Genomic DNA, 24,007 nt, shown 5'->3' with positions numbered 1-24,007 from the left:
ATGCCTGTGCCACAAACCTTGTTCTTTTATCCTTCCATATATTCTCCTTAGGATTTTTTGCTCGAAACGTCTGCGCAGTTCTTGGTCATTCTGTGTAAGTGACCAAGTTTCTGAACCATATGTTAGCACTGGTCTTATTAGTGTTTTATAGACAGTCAATTTAATTTTTCTAGGCATTTTTGAGGCCATCTGTCTTCTTAAGCCATAGTAACAGTTATTGGCAAACACTATTCTTCTTTTAATTTTTTCACTGACATTGTTATCTTTAGTTAGCAACGAGCCTAGGTATATGAAGGTGTCGACACTCTACAAAATTAGTATAGCCAATTTGAAGAAGAGAAGAAGATAAACTGATCATTGGTCAGTTGATCAGATGGCCTTAATTAAAAAGGCGTTAAAATATTGTTATGCTCTACCTTTTCTATTTATTTAGATTAATTAGCAAAATCTTAATTTGATTGATTATCCAATTATTTTATTTATTGCCTATGTAAAGACATAACTAAATTCCAATTAAATTTTCCAATCAATTTTATTATCAGGGCTAATTTTGTATTTGATACAATACCTGTAATCTGTGGCTTCTAGTATTTCTAGTTGCTTACTTCTTCCAGGGTAGAAACAGGGAAATTGACAACACTCAAATTCATATAAATAATCTATTGTTTTTATCAAATGCCGTGTACATATGATTCAAAATATTAAAATTTAACTTTGTTGCAACAATCTCTAACTTAATAAATTAAAACTGTAACTCTGATATCTCCTTGTTTTGACAAAATTATTTATTTAATTAATTTCTTATTTACTCATACTAAATTGAATCAATTTTACTTTTCTTCTTTTGAATTGATTTCTCAAATTTGAAATGACTAACTGTGTTACAAAAAAATTGTTCAATAAACAATTAAACAAATATGGTCTTGATATAAATAACTTTTCTCCATTCAGACAAATGATTTGACTAACCTTTTATTCTTCACTTCCTCGTTTTCTGGATTGCGCTGTCCTTGATTCTCTCAACACGTACTCTCTGGTTGTTGCGAAAAAATCCCCCTCGTCAAAACTGCTTCCAAGAAAAGCACACAGGACTTGCTCGAATATCTTGTGCACAAACGGATAATAATCAGCTACTCGTTCTAGACAAAACAAAGGAATCTCCCTCGGACCAGGAAAATTAACTCTTCAACCGGTCGACGATTTGGTTTCAACTTGACTCTGCTCACAAAGGCTGATCACACCAACTCTACACTGATTCTACACTTTTGAAAAACTCGGCTGCCTTCTCTCGATGTTCATTACACACTGACTTTATTTTTCTCTCAAATCCATACTCTCACATGCATTATCCCTTCTCCCGATATTTTTCGTCCACTAAACAACAACCTCTCTCAAACCATTTATTTCTTAAGAAACCCAATATTCTTCCACATAACTTTTTCCAATTTGTCAAATTTCAAGGAAAATCATAATTAGTTATTTTCTACTCTCTACTTTTACAACTAAAAATAATACAGTTTGTATAACACATTAAAATACCTTCCCGGAAGGATCTGAAAAACGTTATTGTCCCGTCAACGCTCTCTCCACTTTCTAATCACCGAAATGTTTTGTTAATGTCCCGTCCATTTCGTCGAATAATTATCACTAATCGTTTTAATTTTTTCGAAACACTTGTTTACTAGTAAAATTAAATTCTAAACAAATTTGGCCATATACAGGGTGATGAAAAACTATCATTCATGGTCGTTGATATAAATTTAATTTTTTTGAATTTCCTTAAAGAACAATTCCACAACAATATATTTAAAAAAACTTGAATTCGTGAAAAATCTTGAAATTAATCCTGAAATTAAATAATACAAAATCAAAACAAGTACGTGAGTTAATGTGTAGGAAACATAAAGAGCTTAATTACAATAATTTTACCGCCTAATTAAAATAAATATAAAGATATTTTTATTTATTATTCACTTACGATTTTACCTTCGATTTTCCGCGATTATGCAATCCAGTTATCATCTCATTATTTCACATTATTATTGCTTCCGAAGGTCACACACAATATGAGCACACAATTTATAATAGATTTCATAAAACTGGTAAGAAAAAAATAGGTATTGCACATCTACTAGTGCTAAAGATATTAATTATGCCATATCGGTAACTGAAAAAAATGGAAGCGTTCGCTGTAGATGATTGCCTTCGAGAAATATTCCAGATATTCAGAGTTTATTTATGTAAGAACTAATAGATCTAAGTGTAAGCTTACGAAATTTTCTTGCAATCTCAGATTTTTTTTAATCTTAATATTTCATTGTGTTTAGCTTGTAGCAAACTTTATGTTCGTTGTATCGTGTTAATTAATACATTAATTAATACAACATAAACAAGATGGAATTTAATTCAGAATTATACAACTAACAACATAATATTATCTCGAGAGCTTTTTATTGCTTCTAAGGCTCGATGCACATTTGCGTGCTTTCAAGCTGCGTGCACTTTGCGAGCAAGCTACGTGCGATCGCTGACGGTTCAGCAGTACATGACACTGACACATGAGTTGAATTTATTCCCTGCACACTCTAGCTAGGGGTGGGCAAACTTTTTTTAGTAAGAACCACAAAATGTGTTTGTTACTTTTCGAATTCCATTAATAATGTTGTTTAAGGAGGGGGGGGGGGGAGTATAATTTGAAATCATCATTTCAAGCACTTTTTTTGAATTTTGTTTGAAACTATGGTAGAATTATTTTATTTTTAAATTAAATAAACATATTCAGCACAATTCAAAGAATATTCATAGAAAATTTTCAAGACCAAATATTGAAAAATAAGCCAACATAACAGTGGCAAATGTTGACCGAAACCTCAAAAAAAATGGAATTTGCAGTAGACATCATAAGTCGTCATATGAAACAAAAAATTCAAAAACATTTTATTAGCTTATGAGTCTCTCGACGTAACGCTGTCGAGATTTTTTTGCTTTGACAATTTTTGAGTTTTTGATATCGCTCAGAAGTCAAAATACCGAAATTTTTGGTAAAAAAGAGTGAAAATCAACATACTTGTTCTTGTTAAACAAAAAATAAGCATAAAACAAAAAATCGACGAAGTTAGCTCACGAAATGTCTAAAGAAATATATGATAAATTTCAGGTGGATCTGTCAAGGAGCTTTTCAGTTACAATGTCCACCGCTTTTGAAAAAAGCAGTTGTGAAAAAAACACATTTAGTTTTGGTAACTTTTATTTTTAATTTCTGCCTGTCAAATCGTAAAGTGATGCACAGCGGAATATTTTTTTAAATCGCAGAGTAATTTACAAAAGAAAAGGGAACACCTGTTGAACGTTTCTCACTACGCTCAAGCTGCTGCAAAGGCAGTCGAAGGTAGGATATTAAACATGCTGTATTTCGGGAAATTTTCCTACGGTCCAACTGAAATTTTCAGAGTATTCTTGAAGCTATGTACTTTCATATAAAATAATAAAAAAAATCGAAAATTTCAAAATTTTCAAACCATACCTACTCCTCCTCCTGTAAGTACCACATTCGCACTTATTTAAGCATAGTATTTCCCCTAAATATATATGTGTACATATTTATTTATTTTTATTTTATCTATGAACCTATTTCTTTTTTCACTAAAATTCTTCTGAAGCTATTTTCTTGTTGCATATTATCCAATTAAGTATTTTATTTTAGAATAAGCCACCATTTACTAAGTTTAAAATTAAATTTATTTGACGTTTCGATTTCCACTTCGGAAATCGTTATCAAAATACAAAACATTAATAAATTAAGCATTTATTTAATTAGTTTAATTCATTAATGTTTTGTATTTTGATAACGATTTTCGAAGTAGAAATCGAAACGTCAAATAAAAATTTAATTTCAAACTTAAATTGTGATAATCTGTGAGTGTGAAAATGATATATCTTCAAAATCTTTGACACCATTTTTCAAATTCAGTCAGCAAATTACAAAGATTTTCTTCATACATTTTAAACTTATTTTCTGCTACATTATTTAATGATTTTAATGAGGAAAATAATTGGACCAACTCCTTCTTTTTTATAGGACCAATGAATAGTTTAAGTTTCATTATAAAAGTTTTATTTTGCGTTCAAAACTTATAAATTTAGCAAAGTAGCAGTGGTTAATTTCTAAAAATATAGTAATTTCCTCCACTAATTCACAGCATCTTTTAACAACAATTTCTAAACTTAACCATCGAATATGATTGTCGATTGTGGTATTTAGATATCAGTATGTTCTGTTTCTAACTCTTTCAAAAATGCTGTGAATGCACGATGATTTAAACCTATTGAACGAATAAAATTAACAATATTAGTTATAATTGAAATGTCTACTTGCAAAACATTTTTGCACAATACCTGCTGGTGGATTATGCAGTGAAGAATAATAACTCAGCTTCTGGAAATTGTTGAACGTGATCTTGAAGTATTCTCAACATTACAATATTTGCTCCTCTTAAATTTGATGCTCCGTCAGTTGTTACACTTACTAGGTGGTTAGGGGTAATTTAAAATTTTCCACACAGTTCCTGACTACTTCGAAAATATCATTTCCATTTGTTGAAATTTCATGGATTTCATTGAGAAAGCCGATACATGTCTGTGCCAAAAAGCCAAATAATTGCCGCGTTATTTTGAACGCGTGCAAGCCGCGTAAACCTAGAGCACGCCCACGCCAGTTACTGCTACGCCGTCACGTGCAAGGCGCTTGAAAACTAGTCAAGCAGTTTCGGAGTCTCTGCTGGGCAACCATCGCGATCAATTTCAACGTAGATACAGAGCTGTTTATTTCTGGCTTGTATTTACCCCGAGAAACCGTTCGTGCATCGAGCCTTAGGCAGTCCTACCAAAGGAAGTACAGTAGAGCGTCGAAAATCCGAACCCTGGTAATCCGAACGATCGTTAATCCAAACGCAAAAAAAATTATAAAATTAAAAAATATGATCACGGACCGAATTTTGGGATTTAATATGACAATATGGGCAAAATATTTTGACCGTGGATTTTTGTTTTGTTTATGCAGAAATACATACAATACCTATATTTGTTTATTATGCAGGTGTTTTATTCCTTGTAACTATAACGTATGTACATAATATGTACTATGTTTTTGAGCTTTGTATGTATTTTGAACATATGTTTGATAATCCGAACAATTTGATAATCCGAACTATCCCTGTACCAATTAGTTCGGATTATCGACGCTCTACTGTACTCCTTTGTTCAGGCCACTGTTTATTTCAAGCGATTCTGAAAGTTTGTTATTTACCTATCCATACTCTGGATCTACAGCCATTTACACATAATGTTTTTACACATAATAGATTTTTACTCTAAGACAGCTGCTTGAAAAAGGATAATAATTCAATAGAACTATCCATAATCTCTTCATAGATTTCCGACAAGCGTACGACAGCATTAAAAGGGATCAGATGTGGAATGCAATTGCAGAACTTTCAGTTCCAAAAAAACCTTATCCAGCTCGTTAAGATAATATCAGAGCTGGATAAGGTTTTTTTTGGAACTGAAACTTCTGCAATTGCATTCCACATCTGATCCCTTTTAATGCTGTCGTACGCTTGTCGGAAATTTATGAAGAGATTGTGGATAGTTCTATTGAATTATTATCCTTTTTCAAGCAGCTGTCTTAGAGTAAAAATCTAATCTATCATCGATCTATTTTTTCTGAAGCCGGATTGGTATTCCCCCATGAAATTTTCTACAAATAGTACGTTCTTTAACGTTAAAATATTGCAAAACCTCTAAATTTTAAAGAACCGCTTGGATTGACATGAAATTTGGCATACACATAGCTAACAAGTCAAAGAAAAAAAGTGATATTGTGCCGATATGTGCTTTTGCCCCGGGGGTGCTTTTCACCCCCTCTTGGGGGTGAAAAAATATTCGTCCAATATAGAGTTTTTTCACTTAGTCAAAACTTTTCGAGTTATTTGCCAGTGAATATGTTAGACGGTATAACAAAAAAAATTCTTAGCAAAAATATAGCCTGTAAACAATTTAAAAAAATGGTGTATATATGTGTCTCTATACCTAGTAGAAGCAGAGTTATAGCTAATTAAAAATAGGTCCATATTCGTCAAATTTCAAATGGAATACTTTAACGTAAAATAACCAAAAATGAAGCACATTTCGGGGAAAACTCATTACAATTTATTTAAAGTGTTTAAAAAAATCTTCATCTTTGTTTTATAAAAAAAATTTCTAGCATCAGCAGTAAACAAGTTACGCTCAAAATAAAGTTAGGCCCTTTTTTTGGTAAAAAAATCGGGAAAATCACCCCCTAATTAGTATCTCAAATGAACTTAATCGTTACGAATTTACAAGATGCTAGAAACTTTTTATAAAAACAGAAATAAACCTTTTTTAGAAAAGTTCTTTAAAAAAGTTATAATGGGTTTTTCCCAAAAAGTGCTTAATTTTTTGGATATTTCACTTCGAAATATTCTCTTTGAAATTTGGTGAATATGAATCTATTTTTCATTGGCTATAACTCTGGTTCTACGAGGTCCAGAGACCTAACGCGTACACCATTTTTTTTTACTTTTTTACAGGCTATATTTTTGCTAAGAACGTTTTCGACAAAATACTTACTTTTTGAGTTATTTGCGAAAATTCGTCTAAAAATGTAGTTGCATTTTGTTTAAAAATGAACATATTCACTGACAAATAACTCGAAAAGTGTTTAATTGGTGAAAAAGCTCTATAGAACAAAAGTTACTTAAAATTAGTCAGTGTATCCATTTCCGGACTTATTTTGGACATATATTTTTTCACCCCAAGAGGGGGTGAAAGTCACCCCCAGGGCAAAAGCACACATCGGCACAATATCACTTTTTTTCTTTGACATGTAAGCTATGCATATGCCAAATTTCATGTCAATCCAAGCGGTTCTTTAAAATTTAGAGCAAAAACCGTGAAAAAATGTACTAAAACGGTGCGGTTTTGTCTCCCTTTTTATGGATGGGGTTTATTACACTTTCGTGCCATTTTTTGGTATTTTCTCTTCATTCCAGATAAATGTTATTAGTTTGTGTATTTGTCTATGTACAGTTTCTCTTCCGCACTTTTTGCCGTTATATTGTCGGAGCTTGGAGCTTTTGCGTACTTCAATTTGTTAATTGCTTGCAGTGTTTCATTTATGTTTGGGTTCTCTATCGGTAGGTCCACCTAGCTGGTAATTGATTGGGCAAAATACTAGTATATCACATTTTATAACACGATATGGAAGAATATAGATACATGTAATTAGGCAGCCAACCCCACAGGGAGATAACAAAAACAAATAAAATAATGATGATGATCCTTTTTTGTTTCGTGTAATATCAAATTACTGATACCGGTTTTGCCCCCGGTAGAAATTTACCTTCGATAACGAACCAATAAAGATACGAATCGATATCAATCGGTAATACACATGCACACACACAAACATAAACACATACATTTATATATGTTTATGTTTTCGACCGTAATCTTATTCAAATATCACGACCCCGTAATTAATAACGTTGTAATTAGCCGATATTAATCCCGGATTAAGGACCAATCCAAGGACCTCTGTCACTCACTATCTAAAAATCTATCGTTCACTTTCTAACTGATCACCTACCAATGCGTGGGTAGCGGCTTCCTGGGAAAAACGGTGTAAAGATCTTGTAAAACATTTTTAACCTCCGGTATAGGCCGCGAGATTTTTTCCTTATCGATCATAACGAAAAATCTATGTGCAGGTGAAGTTTAAAATGCGTTATTGATAAATACGTATTGACAGATATACCTTCTGGAGAAACAGTGGCGTTACAAAAATAGCTAGAATATCTCTTACAATTCAAGCTACATGATATAATATAAGGTTTGTTCTGGCATCAGTTTCAAACGGTTTGAAACCATCAGCGAATAGTGGACCAGCGCGAGTAGAGGGGATAGCACTTGGATGGCTGTATTATGTTCTCTCACTGACCAACTGTTTGCTGACGGTGTCTGCCTAGTTTGACTGTTTGCTAGAACAAACCTATTTACTAAGGATTTCCACAATGTTCACTATATTCCTTCATGGTGTAGGAAACAGAGGTTGAATCTCGCAAAATGAACACAAATGTATCCCTAAACAGATTGTATAAAATTAATGTTTTTTCAAGGAAACACTAATTGATTACGATGCCAGATTGCCACACTCTTCATGTCAACTTCTTAAAATACAAAAAGGTTCTCATCTTTTAAAAGGCAGATGCAGTAATTTATGGCCCTTCTGGCTATTATCGCAAAACCGCAAACCAGTTGACATAATAGTTGGTGGTCCGGCAAGTCAGTCTCTACACAGCATGCGAACGATTCAGACACACCCTTGCTCTCGCTAACAATACCCTTTCGAGATATAAGCAAAACACCACGCTTGTTTACCCAAAATAAATAAATATATTACTGTTCGTTGTTACACTTATTTTTAATTAATTCCGTCAACACACACCACCGGAATAGGTAGAATATCTCTTGCAATTCATTCATGATTATTGGCGCAAGTGAGGGGATGATTTCGATGTGTTTCTAACAATCCAACGCATTTTTGTAAAACGATTTCAAAATACTCATCAGTTTCTTTATTTGGTATTTCATTGGATGTGGTGAAATTAGATTTAGAATTGAGTAGGTTAGAGCCGCTTTTAGAAGGATGTGCAAAATATTATGTAACAAAGACCTAAAACTGGCATTGCCGATCCACCTACTTCGCTACTACATGTTCTCAGTCTTACTTTATGGTGTCGAGACTGGGTCTGTGAATAAAAGTGATCTAAATCGCCTTGTACCTTTCGCAATATGGTGTTTTCGGTATGGTGGATAAATAGAATTTTAAAAGTTTCTTTTAAAAGTAGAGAGTATTCGGAACTCCTCAATACCAGAACGTCTTAGCAAAACTACTGAGATTATAAACAGCATTAAGAAGAGAAAGCTGGAGTTGTTCTTTCAGACATATTGTTACAAAACTGTCTTTGCTATGATCTTTTAGGCACTAATGTTTAGTTTTAGTTGACTTTACTTATTTTTAATAACTTACTTCTAAACAAATGAAAAACACTGAATTTATATCTTTTATTTTACAAACTGCGATATCCAATTTATTTATTACACTAAATCTAATACTTTATTTACATAATTACAGATTCAAAAGTAGACCGCGCCCGATACATATCAAAGTACACCGACGTATTCAAATTCACAACTGACCTACTAATTACAAAAACCCCTATTTATACATTATTACAATGTTCCAGAATAAGAGAGAAATATCGAGGTGTGTACCTGTTAAAAAGGTCCCCCTTTTAAAAGCATTCACAAACAAATTCAGTAAACAAAAAAAGAATCTGTTAAATTATAATAAATAGGCCAGTAGCTGAAAACAGTCGGGTGACAGAATCATGTCACAATATAATGAAAGTTACCAAATATAGGTTGCTACAAAATATAATGCAAGGGAAAATTGCAGTCAAACCAGTCCAAGACGAAGAAGAACCTCATGGTTGAAGAACTTGGGAGATTGGTATGCTATTGATACAAGCATGCTATTTAGAGCGGCAGTGAATAAAACTAAGATAGCTATGATGGTAACCAACGTTCTGAAAGGACAAGGCTCGTCTCTTAATTTGCTCTGACTAGTAGCGTTGACTGATAAATTTACTGGTTGACTGATAAATTTACTGGAAAATACGAAACTAAATGAGCGTTTATGTACGACACCAGTGGTTTTAGAAATAGATGGCGTTAGCAGCTTTCTAGGTGCGAGATTGAATTTACCTGAGACAACGATGAGACGTATTCAGGTAGCTTTGGTTATCGGAATTTGGGGTCGGTCGGGTCGATCGGATTATAATAAAAATTATTTAATTCTTTTGATGCACTTAAATTTGAGTTCTCATTCAACGATAACAATGGCAATCTTTAAAATAATTATTGGAGTGTACCTATGTATTACTTTCTAAACTCGTTTTTAAATTAGCAAGAATAATTTTGTAGTTGTAATTTGTCTTCTAATTTGAATTCTTGAAACAAATCATTAAATATTATAAAGTTTATTTAATAATTTTATATAATATATATAACAATATAATTTATTTAATAAAAAATTTATTTAACGAGAAAAATACTCACTGGGTGATTTTAGATATTGTACATTTCTTATTTGCCTCATAATCTCGATAAAAAAATAGGTAGTTATTTTCGTTAATTACAGTCTCTTCTGATAATTGTATATTTTGTTTGGAGATATTGCAAACGTATTTACTTAAATGAAATTGACTTAGTAACCCGCTCGGCCACTTTAAACTCTTCGAGAGAAAAATGGTAAGGACTCATGAATTGTTGCAATCGCGATTTCCAACAATTTCTTTCAAGTTTTTTCGTGCCGTCGATATTTTCCGAGTTAGGGGAAAAATAGTGACTAAGTATTGAATTATTTATTATTAACTTTACTTCTTAAAGGTGCCGTGTATTTCTGCGTAGGCGTCCACTGTGCATTGTATTGTCAGGTGAGATATTAGATAGTCACGATTACATTATTCTATTACGAGTAATTTCATTAATATCATTTGGCGAATATTACCCAGCCATGACATATTTTTCTAGACCTCTCTTACCCTCTATATTTCCTTCGAGTTCCAGTTGCCGACAACTATATCGTTCTCCTCGCAATATGTCCCTAAGTATGTCCATGATATTTTAAGCATTCGGTGCAGGCACCTTATTTCAAAGACTTCAAGTTTGTTAGTGGAGCTGGTCTTTATTATCCATATTTTCATTACATACAAGAGAACAAGCCAAACGTAACACTTTAGCGTATTGAACAGTAGAAAAAATGAAAGAATGAACCCATGAACGAACATATAAAACACGCTGTATTTTCCTGTCACCGTGTCAAAAAATTGGCCAGCACAGGTACATGTAATAATTATTATTACATATACTTGCGCTGGGCAATTTTCTTTGCGACATGTTGACAGGAAAATACAGCGTGTTTTATATGTTCGTTCATGGGTAATCTTTGATTTTTCCGACTGTATCTCAGGTTGAAACCCAAATTTCAGTGAACAGTCATAAGAGTCTGGACGTCGACATCCCATTGTTTATGAGAGATATTTTTCATTAAGTTAAGCCCGTTTGAGCTGACAGTCGGAGTGAGTGTATATTGTCTTACCAAGATAGACGATTATCCAGTTTTATTTCCAAGAAGTTAATCAATTCTGAATAATTTATTGTCAACTCTTTAGGAACTACTTATTAACTTTTGCTCTCAGAACGAATTTCGAATAAACAATACGTTCTTCAGACACAAAGATCAAGAAAAATATACATTCAAAAATACAAGAGCACACATATCCGATATTGATTATATGTATATTGACCAACAGAAACATCCATTATTCTCAAGTACTAGACATAAGATGTTTAAGTGCAGCTAATATCGGAAGTGATCACAACCTAGTACTTGGAAAAATCAGAATACATCTACAAAAAACAGGAAAAAAGACCCTATTGAATGTGAGACAAGAATAAAAGTAGAACAGCTACAAGACTTGTCAACACGAGATCTATACCAGACAAGACTGCAAAAAGTACTGAACGAAAACTACATAACACCAGATGAAGACATAGAAGAAAGTTGGAGGAAGATTAGAGATAATATAAAAATGGCAGCAACGGACGCACTTGGAGAACTTAAGATAAGTAAACATATACGAAAGAAAAGGAGAACACCCCATGGATCTGTGAAGAAATAAAAATAAAATGCCAAGAAAAAATGAAAATCTAGCTAGAATACAAATTCAAAAGAACGAGACAAACATATGTGAAGAATCTAAAAGAGTTTGAAATGAGTTAAACTCAATAGTAAGAAGGAAGAAAACAGAACATTGGTAAGCATTTTCAAAAGAGATGGATCACGACTTATACGGGATGCAAAAGGAAATGTGGAAAATGATAAGAGGTCAAACAGCAGAGATGAAGGAATTGATAGAAGTAAAACATATTGATACAAATACATGGACAACTTACCTAGAAAACCTGTATCAAACAGCTAATCATGAAGAACTGGAAAACCAGGATTAGAATCGGATGAGCAAACAGAAATTAAAGAGGAAGATATAACGAACGCCTTAAAACAGATGAAAAATCGAAAAGCACCAGGGAAAGATGGAATAGCTAATGAACTTTTAAAATACGGAGGAGAGAGACGTCACAAAGAACTGAATATCCTGATAAGTAAAATAATAAATACAGGAAGAATTCCAGAAGAATGGAATACCACTCAGATGATAGCGTTATTAAGAAAAGTGATAGGGCAGACCCCAGTAATTTTAGAGGGATAAATTTACGGAGCACTATACTGAAACTCCCAACAAAAATACTGATGAAGAAAATAATGGCGTGCATAAATATATCGGTTGAACAACAAGGATTTAGAAGGGGAAGATCATAACGATGCAGTTTTTGTGATAAGACAAATAGCGGAGAAATCATTAGAGTATAACAAGCGAGGTTTTTCTGTTTTATATACCTAGAGAAAGCGTTTGATAGAATACAATTAAAAGACGTGATACACCTACTATATGACAAAAATTTACCACTGGATATTATAAAACTGATAGAAAACATTTATGTACGAAATAAAATAGAAATGAAAGTCAATGGAATAATAACAGAACCCATATTATAGAAGCAAACACAGGAATCAAGCAAGGAGATTCACTAATCCCTCTACTTTTTAACATAACGCTGGATGCAATAATAAAACAAGTGAAGAAAAAAAGAGGGTAAACAATGGGCGATAAAGAGATAAAAATACTCTGTTACGCTGATGACACCGTGTTAGTAGCAGAGTGCGAAGACGACCTACAAAGATTACTGCACGAATTCAACATTAACGCAAAAGAAATGAATATGAAAATATCAGCTTAAAAAACAAAAAGCTTAGTAATATCCAAAGAACCAATAAGATGCAAATTGGACTTAGACAATAAAAGTAAATACCTGGGAATTAATCTATCAGCCGACAATAATATCGAAGAAGAGGTAAAAGACTAATAATTAAAGCCAGTAGAACGGCCGGATGTCTAAACGACACAATTTGGAAAAACAAATACCTTAGAGTGGAAACAAAGGACCGAATATATAAGTCATTTGACTGAAGTTATTAGACCAGTTATGACTTACACTGCCTAAACAAAATCAGATGCAAGCAAAATACAAAGACATCTGGATACCAACAAAATGAAGATCTTAAGAAGGATTGCTGGAAAAGGACTACGGGACAGGGTAAGAAGTGAGGAAATCAGATGCATATGTGGGGTAGACAATATAAATACCTGGGTAAAGAATAGAAAAGAAGAGTGGAATCAACACATAAGCAGGATGTCTGAATCAAGGATAGTAAGAATAGCCAGGGACAGGGACAAGTCACCGTTAGGCCGAAGAAGTATAGCACACCCAAGGAAAAGATGGAATGACAATTTAGGGACAGAATGAAAGGCACCGTTGAAGAAAAACAGGCAGTACTGCCTATATAAAAGAAAAAGTAGAAGAATAAATTCTTTAGGTAGATTTTTGGTAGTATAATGTGCTTCTTTGGAGTTTTACTGAAGATTATTGTTTTAGTTTTAGTGGGAGAAAATTCTAGGCCAGTAGTGTTTGACCAATTCTCTAATTTCTAAATAACTATTGGGTTAAGTGATTTAGCGATGTCATTGATGGCAATAAGGAAAAGTGCAACGAGTAGACCATTGAGGAATGTCGTTTAATTGGATTTTTGAGTCTAAAAGAACGTTATTTATTCGAATAAGTTTCGTCTATATAGGAAATTATTAATAAATTTTATATTTCCTGGAATTGACCAACTTAATAGAATTCTTATATCTAATCCCCAAATGGCACGCGTTATAAAATATAATAAAAGATAGCCATAAGCCAAACATACTTTATCACATCCAAATGACCCATGAATTACAGATTCAATATCCACTAGGTTGTCTAATGTAGATGTGGACTTTCTAAATCCACTTTGTATAAGGCTAGGTAGCTATAATATCAATAAGTCTAATACTATCTAGTATCTATCAAGTGCATAAACTGATTAATTTTTTTTTGTGAATTTGATGGCCTTGGCCAAGCCAATTAGCCAGACATTTTGTTATTTTAAAAACAAACAAATTTGATTTTTCAATCAGAGGAATTTTTTCTGTACTTCTAACTCTAAATACATAACAAACTAACATTATTATCTACAATTATTATCTAAATAATACTCTGTTTTGGTTGTTCATTTTTTTTTTGTAAATTTTTATTTTTTTTTGTATTTTTTGTTGTATTTTTTTTGTATTGTTAATTTGTTTTTTTATTATTTCTTTTTATTTTTTTTTATTGTTATTTTTTATTAATTGTAGCAAGTTTTGTTCCATTGAGTTTTTTCATTAAGCTAATACTTTTCGAGTTATTTGAGAGTGAATATGTTCGTTTTTTAACAAAAAAAACACGTTTTTAGACGGTTTTACGCAAATAACACAATAAGCACGTATTTTATCGAAAAGAGTATTCAATAAAAATATACTTTATAAAAAATAAAAAAAAATGTCTGTATAAAGTCTTTACACTCAGTAGAAGCAGAGTTGTAGCTAAAAAAGTAAGTTCTTATTCGTCAAATTCCAAATCGAATATTTCAACGTGAAATAACCAAAAAATAAAGCACATTTCTGGGAAAACTCATCGCAACTTTTTTAAAGTGTTTAAAAAAGCTTTGTTTTTGTTTTTAAAAAAGTTTCTAGCATTAAAGTAAGCACGTTACGCTGAAAATAAAGTTGGTCTTTTTTTGTAAAAGATAGTTTTAAAAAAGCGTGAAAATCACCCTCTAAAAAGGAACTTGCATAACATTTTTATTTCGAAAGAGATGCTATAAATTTGCTAACTCATCGCAACTTTTTTAAAGTGTTTAAAAAGCTTTGTTTTTTGTTTTTAAAAATGTTTCTAGCATTAAAGTAAGCACGTTACGCTGAAAATAAAGTTGGTCCTTTTTTGTAAAAATAGTTTTAAAAAAGCGTGAAAATCACCCTCTAAAAGGGAACTTGCATAAAATTTTTATTTCGAAAGAGATGCTATAAATTTGCTATAAATCACAACAGAACACGATTTAAAAAGAAAAAAAGTAGTTTGTGTTTTTCGTTTGGCCCCTCAAGACGAATAAAATCAAATTATATTGTTACCGCTTCACAAGTGACTTTACTTATGTATTGTTTATAATACATATGATCTGTAAGTTTAATCGTAAATTTAGTTATACAGTACTTTTTTTTTATTTTGAAAAAAAATGCTTTTTTTTAAATAATTTTTTAATTATCAGTGATACGAAATATCCCAAAGTGTAAAGGTTTTGGTTTTCTGAATATTTTGTTTTACTGTAATACAAAAATTGGTTAAGATATGGCTGTTCCGAATTTGCATATACTCGTGATTAGTGACTCATTGAAGTCCTTTCAACTACAGCCTTTCAAAAATAAGCACTTTGAACCGATGAAACTTACAGATCCTCTATAATAAGCATACATACGTAAAGTAACTTATGAAGCGCTACTTATTAATTTCATTTGAGATGCTAATTAGGAGGTGATTTTTAGATTTTTTTACAAAAAAAGGGATCAACTTTATTGTGCGCAACTTGTTTACTTCTGATACTAGAAACTCAAAAAAAAATAAAGCTGTTTGTAAACTTTTTAAAAAAGTTATGATGAGTTTTCCCTGAAAAGTTCTTAATTTTTTGGTTATTTCATGTAGAAATATTGAATTTTGAATTTGACAAATAATAAAAACCTACTTTTCATTAGCTACAACTCTGCTTTTACTGGGTCTACGACTTCATAATATGTCATATTTATATAAAACATTTTTTTTTTCGCTTTTTGATAAGCTGTATTTTTGCTATGAATGTTTTTTTGGTGAAATACTTCTTTTTTAGTTATTTGCGAAAATCCGTCTAAAAACGTACTATTTTTTGAGAAATGAATATATTCACTCGCAAATAACTCGAAAAGTATTTACTTGCGAGGTCAAGACTAGTGAAAAAACTCTATAGTCAATTTATATTTCTAACATTTTTGCAGAAACAAAAACAAAAAAAAAATAATACAGATTAATATGATAGTGACTGCTGCGTTAAAATTTTGAATACGGGCCATGTAAGATAACCGCGTGTTCTTGGCTAGTTCCTTGAGTAGGGGGAATTTTACACTTCCCTCTAAGGCTAGTTCCAACAAATTTAAGCTAGGCGCGCCACTATACGGGCAGGTTTTAAAGACAACAAAATAATGCATAGGCTTTCGTATCTTTCCGTATTTATCAATCAACGCTAGTAGGCTTGTGCCTGGTCTTTTGGTAGTGTTTTTTGAAAACTACTGAATATGGCTTTTAGTAACACGGAACACTACACTGTTGTCATATTCTGGTGTTTTTGCAACGTTGGCAAATTTTGTAAAAAGTGGAGTTAAACTTCTACTGGTAAATTAAAAATATTTTTAAAGCATTTTATATGTTCGAATAGTTTTATGCAAACAATGAGTTCTTAGGCTCTTTTTCGTTACTTTTACCTACTCCCAATTATGTTTCTCTTGTTAGTTCCGACCATGTTTGACATGTCATACTTATGATACACGCATTACCGATGCATATATTCAAATCTCCAGGAAGGAAAACAGCTCCTTCTAAGTACACCGGAAGAAAATATATCAACAACTACAATTAGTACCTACAATGTTTCATGCGATATCAATCAATCGGTGGTACTGGTACATGGCGCATGGTTCTATTTACATAGAGATTGATTAGTGCGATTTGTTTCGGAATTCATAATTGAATTTCAAACAACTCATTAGATTGCAGAATTTATTTGTCGTGTTAGGGAGTTGGCGGTACTGTTTTTAATGGTAATATTATTGTTAATAACTTTTTGTAACGTGGGAAGTTATTGCTCTAGTTTACAGTTAACAAACAATGTCAATATTTATGTGTAGTGCTAGCTTGAAAGAAAATTGTCTTATCTAAAAAAATCAAAAAATGGTGTTCGTTTACAAATTTTCAATAGTCTTCTAGTTTTTCCTCTTCTTGATTTTATGATTTTACTGAATTAACTCCCAAATTATGAAGAAATGTAAAGTCACAAAAATTCTTATTGATTACCCCAGTCTATCTGTGAACAAATTACTTAGATGTAAAAATTGTCTGGCTAATTGGTCTTTACCAAAGCCATCAAATTAAATAAAAAAAATCTGTGAAAAAATTCTTCTATTTCAAGTAAAAATCTTACACCATTTTTTAAGGTTTTAAAAGGTATATGAGTGATAGATGATGACAAATCCTTGAAGATGTACAAAGCTGATTTTGCTTTGTTTTATTTTAACAAAAAAGTGAAAAAAAAAACATTTTTGGTCTATAAAAAGTTTCTTATACATTTTAGAGAAAAATGGTTCAAATAAAAATTGTAAGTACTTATATCCTAAAAATATGTTTAATTTTCGCTTTTCTAAATTAAAATACATAAACAATTAACCGAGATAACTGCAAGAAACCCTTGTTCTTTGCAGTAATTTATAAATTTTCTCCAATTCCAAAAAGTTCTTATTATTCTATGGAGCTAGCACAATAAAAAAAAATGAATTTTATGCTTGCTATAGAAACAGAGATATAACGAATTTTTTCAGCTCGCTTCAATATGAAGTTCCATTGTAAACAAAACGGATCATCAAACAAAATTCATCAATATGATTTATTAAAACCGAAAATCTTTTATTTCCTATTATTATTTTTACGTTGTAAACATAATGCAGATACTTGTACCTATGGCTTTAATTACCAAATCATTCCGATAATAATAAAAGTAAAGTTGTTGCAGCACATATGAGACATTCTGCGGGACAAAGCTTCAGTCCCATCTCGTGTCCCGTTCCGCAGAAAAATCACTGTTCCCTTCCGCATCAAAAATTGCTGTCCCGTCCCTCGGTTCAAAATGCGGGACAAAGTGTGGGACGTGAAGTCTCGCGTGCATCCCTACGGAAAATGCTTCCACGAATTTGTAGGTATAGTTTTGTTATTTCGGAAAACATACTTGTGTAATCAAAAAGTAGCTGTTTTAAACTTTTTAGATCGTTTGTAATGTGAAGGTCTAAAATAAGCGTTTGATAAGCATAATTCAAATGCCTCATATTTGTAGTCAAAACTCAAAATCGAAATTTCGTGTTGTAGGCTTTGAAAATTAGGTTCTAACAATAATTAAAATTTCATAGTGAGTGGTCACTGGAGGTGACAAATTTTATTAATATCATAGGAATCTTAAAAAATGGCAAAAATCGCGCAACATTTATTCAGTTAACGGCTTCATAGAAAACGAGTTCATTTGGGCAAAATGCAAAAAATGTAAACTGTACTCTTTACCTTTGAAAAGCATTTGGATTTCCATTGATAGATCACTCTGATCAAAATATATAGAATTTTTATGGTCAAGTTGATACAAATTTTGATAAATTTTAAAATCAATAAAAAACTTATTTCGCCTGCGTAACTGATAGGCCTGGATAGCGCGTCCAAAAAAAGAGTTGATCGATAGCAAGCTGAAAATTTGTTAACAGCTTAATGGTGTCTAGTCAGACAAACTTTGATGTACGGTAACACTGGAACAGGGGAAGTTTTAATTGTGGAACACATTAAAAATTTGGAACGTCAGATTGCGAAAACGTCCCATGTATTTTGTCGGACAGAACTTCCAATTTATTTGTTACCCTTTCATTAAACTCTCATCCAAAAATCAGACTGCTATTTATCACCAATGTAATTCCTGTCATTTGACATGTTCTTCGTGTTCCACTCATTAAATGCCACAGTTTCACAGTGTGTCGATTAGAACAAGCTAGGTGGACAAAATTATATTTACATTTGTATTGAGCAATAATATTTTATAATAAAATAAATCATTTTTATTAGTTAAAAACTGAATCAGAGAGGTCTAGAAGCCTAGAAAATAAATAAAAAATTAAAAACAAAAGTTTTTCTATATTTAATACATTATAAATACAAATACATAAATATATAAATAAATATTCGTCTGATTTTGAAGTAGACTGGACAGTGGACAGAGGTTGAGACTGATGGTATGATCAACATTGAAAGTAAATCTGTAGTTGTGGCAATACGTGAACAGCTTCTGGTGTATTTCTCCCGGAACTTGTGGCAATCTTTGTTCCTTGCTTCTTGAGCTTCTTTTGAAAGCGGTCCAAGTGGAACTAATGTTGATTTGATTACTTCCATATGATGTATAAGTATTTTATGTACATTGGCTTTCAGTACTATGAAATGGCTCTCAGGGCTAAGAAAAAGTTCTCTGCATTCAAGACAGAAATTTTCAACTCTCTAAAAAAAATGTTGTGCTCGAGTGTGTTGGTTATAATAAGTCTTATTATCAGTGGAAAAGGTGCAGATATTACATTATAGCAAATTTAGCCCTGGTACAAAAGGGTACAAGTCATTGCCATCATTTGAAAGTTTCAAAACCAAGAAAATTCCTTCGTTCATCATACAAAATTTCGTTCATCATACATAAGTTCATCATAAGTTTTTTAATATTGTTTGTTTATCAGATAAATTTATTAAATTAGAAAAAATTAGCATAAATATTATCCATCTTCAACAATTAATCTGTATAAATGAAGGAAAACTTTAATTTCGTGTGAAAAAAATGATGAACGGAACTCAACTGATTTATTCTTTTACAATAAAAATACGTACCTTTGGACGCTATTACTAAAAAAAAAAACAGTGATGTGCAAGCGTGTGCAGATTATAATAAGTATTAATATTAACAGGAAAGGTGCAGCTATGACATATAAAAAATTTAGTCCGGGTACAAAAGGGTACAAGTAATTGCCACCCTTCCAAAATTTCAAAACGAACTAAATTTCCTTCGTTCATCATAAAAACTTTTTTTTAGTATTGTTTGATTATCAGATAGATTTATTGGATTAGGAAAAATGAGTACTTACCAGCATAACTATTATGCATCTTCAACAATTGATCTTTAAAAATCAAAGAAAACTTTAATTTCGTGCGATTGAAATGATGTACGGAATTCAACTGATTTATTCTGTTACAATGAGAGTACGTACTTTTGGGCTCTATTACTCAACGATGGGATGTGTTAGACATAAACAAATATTAGAGTAGCATGTTTTGGGGTATTTTTTACAATATTCAAATAATAATTCTTTTAGTTTTGAATATGACTTTTGTCCACCTAGCTAGGCTCATCGACACACTGTGAGTTGGTGATAAACAACAGTCTGATTTTTGCATGAGAGTTTAATGAAATTGTAACAAATCAATTGGAAGTTCTGTCCGACAAAATACATGTGACGTTTTCGTGGTCTGATGGTTCCAAATTTGTAACTTGTTCCACAATTAAAACTTCCCCTGTTCCAGTGTTCACATAGGTACATCAAAGTTTGTCCGACTAGACACTGTTAAGCTATTAACAAATATTCAGCTTGCTATTAATCAACTTTTTTTTGGTACGCGGGATACAGGTCTATGACTAAAATATTTGTATTCAAAATTATCTCAGATTAACAGTAAATCGATGTCCACCCTACAAAGAAGGTTTTAGGAGGTAGCCCTGAGTAGGAATGGCAAAGTAGCGTCCCAAAATTGATATTATTTACAACCACACCTTATGGATGATTACTGCCTGGTTGCACCAACAAATCTTAAGCTCCAGCTTAGCCCAGATCAGCTATAGATAGAGCCGCTTTATCCGCTTTATCCGCTTTAGCCGATGTATCCGCAGACGCGTCTGCCGATGTGTAAAGGTAGCATTAGAAATATATATTTTTGACATAACAAGTAAATAAAAATATTATAAAATAGAAATTTGTTTTAAATTCGTATTTAAATTCGTATTGTGAGATTTTTTCTCTACGCGCAACTACTTACGTGACAGAAGTGAGCGCGACTGCTCCCGGGTTAAGCACTCTACACTCTACGCGACGTGGTAATTCATTGTGGAAAGCTAAAAATTTATCTAGACTCAATGGTGCGACGCGTATATGTCGTAAGCTAAGTTTAATGCACCTCTTAAGCTTAGGAATAGTTGGTGCAACCAGGCATTATTCTATATTGATTTCTGAAAGTATTTAGGCTGTTACCAAGTGAAGGAATGCCGACATATGGACAAGACATAGTATGGTGTACAGATCTGGGTTAAAATAAACTAAATAAAAGGTCATAATATGTAAAAAAAAAATAGTAAAAATAATAAAAAGAATATAACTAAATAAGCAGTAAATACTTTTCCATACATTTATTTTAATATTCCGATTTCCATTTAGGAATTTTTTCAATTTCCGAATTGGGGAATGGAATCGTGGTTAATTTTCATTAAACATAGTGAACAAAATATCTAGGTGTATCAATAAAAGGCGTACATTTTACATATTTAGAATTCAAACATTCCAATTAAATGCGATAAAACAAGTTGACCAAGCATCCACACTAGATCCTTAAATTAAGCTTCTTTATGTGACATTTATCCTTCTCTAATCCAATTCCTGACGATTTTAATTACATATCAGTTGATTCATAGATAATTTGCAATTCCTTCCTATATCCGAAGCAAAGTTTTTGTTTTTGTGCCTTGAACAAAAAACCCCGCGAATGACGTTCGCTCTACTTAGGTACTACCGAAAATCGAACACTGCTGATGGATTTACGGGTACCGGAAGTCTCATTAGTTCCCTCCGGTTCTCGATATCTACACTATCAATTATCGTGTCCGATGTAATTAGAATCAAATTTAATATGCATACGTTAATCGATTTTTGATCATTAGATCATGCTTATATTTCGGGCAAGGTTAAGAGAATTTGCATTGATGGATGCTTTTGTTGGTGTTGGTGGAAATAATGACATTAAGTGGTTTATGCTAATATATTCGAGTAAAAGTTACAACGTGGTTAAGATAAATTTGGTCATTTAGTTTGACGAATAAATTAGTGTATGTCAAATTATATAAAAACTACGTAGGCATCAACTAGGTTGTACTGCAGCTAATTGGCTTATAATAATTGTCACAATCATCATTGGTGTTATAGCCCTATAGTAGAGCCTTGCTCTTTTAAGTCTATTTTGCCAGTCAGCCTTATCTATTGCCAATCGTAGGCAGTGTTGTGCACGTATTTTTGAAGATATTCTTCTTTAGCGGCGAATCGATTGAGGGTAAAATTTGATTGATCCGCGCGCATGCGCACACCGACAGTATGGTATTAGTTGTTATACGGGCTCTGATTGGGTGTTGAAATTTTGAAATGATCTGTCAATAATTGTTCAATATGGAGGTTATCGGTAAACAAAAATATTGTATAATATTAGTTTTTATTGATGTGTGGACAGAAATAAAATCAAATTTATAATTATAGTGACTTTTTAAATAGTTTTGAAAAGCCGCAGGTACGTAATTCTAAATGTTTCAGTTGGAAATACCTAATAGTTTCAATACCTATCTATTTGGAAAATGTAAACAAAATAATGTAGTTACCTATTAGTAGGCAATGCTTTAATTTACATAATCTGATTACGAACAAACTTTCTACATATCTTCATCTCATATATCGTTTTCTTACTCTATATTTTGTTGTATTTTATTTCGACAAAAATCAAACTAATAATTTTATTAAATTCATATAAATTTATGGTGTAAACGTTTAGTTTGTGTATATTCCCACATGACGTATACGAGAGTTTGGTGCAGTTTGAAATGGCGTCAACTTTCGTACGGCGCGGTAGACGTGAAGTGGGTTCAAGCCCCAAGCAAGTTATTATTTTTTTATTTTTTTTTATAGATTTTATGATTGTAAGTATATTATTATATAATTTTTGAAGATATTCTTCTTTTTTGAAAGTGGTAGATAAGAAAGTTAGTTTGATTTTAAGTATATTTACTTCGTTTAAATTACCTATTATATAATAGAATAATATCTTCTTACGTGCGTACAAAGTACACACACATTCTTTTTCTAGCATCTTCATCTACATCTACACCATTCTTCCGTCAAGTTTTGACCTACATCTCTGTCTACTTCTCACCAGTTGTGACATGAGAATTCGTATAGGAGTGCTATTCTGCTGCGTTCTTGCTAGGTGTCATGCTCAACTTCTTCGTCTAGCCATTCACGTCCACCTCTGAACACAAGCCTCTTTAAGTCTTCCTTTCAGATCAGATCATCTGTCCATCTCATAGGAGGTCTGCCTCTGGGTCTTTTGTGTTGGTATGGTCTCCAGGTTAGAATTATTGTTCTGTGCCATTTGTTTAGATCGCTCCTAGCTACATGTCCAGCGTATTCCTATTTCAATTTTAATGATTTTTGTACCACATCGGTGACTTTGGTTTTCTGTCGTATCATGTGTTTGTTTTCCTGTCCTTAAGTGATATGCCAAGCATTACTCTTTCCATCGCGTGTTGAGTGACTCTGAGTATGTTCATATTCTTTTTTGTGATTGTCCATGTTTGTGCCCCATATGTTAATATCGGAATAATGCATGCATCAAAAACTTTAGATTTAAGATGTAGTTGAATTTGCTGATTTCTGAGTATATAGTTCAGTTTGCCGAATGCTGCCCATGCTAACTTTCTTCTTCTTTTTATTGCTTTCGTTTGAATTTCCCTATTTAGTATTATTTTTTGTCCTAAGTATATAGGGTGAGGCATATAACTGGCCTATTAGAAATATCTCGAGAACTAAAGGCAACAGAGTTATGAAAATTGGAATAAAGGGGTTTTGAAGGATGATCTATTAAATGAAAATATTTTCATCTCTTTGCAATTTCCGGTTATACCGGAAGTTGCTTATAACTTCGTTTTTTTAAATGGGACACCCTGTATATT

General features: G+C 32.2%; 1 protein-coding gene across 1 annotated transcript in view; it reads left to right on the top strand.

Moving 5' to 3' along the window:
- LOC114324174 (nuclear migration protein nudC) overlaps nucleotides 1–24,007 on the top strand; it is a 332,585-nt gene that overhangs the window by 118,355 nt on the left and 190,223 nt on the right. The window lies entirely within an intron of this gene.

The sequence above is a fragment of the Diabrotica virgifera genome, chromosome 3 (assembly GCF_917563875.1).
Source record: "Diabrotica virgifera virgifera chromosome 3, PGI_DIABVI_V3a".
In the NCBI taxonomy this organism is placed as follows: Eukaryota; Metazoa; Arthropoda; class Insecta; order Coleoptera; family Chrysomelidae; genus Diabrotica; species Diabrotica virgifera.
Note: the sequence above shows the minus strand (reverse complement) of the source record. Positions and strands in the feature narration are given on the sequence as shown.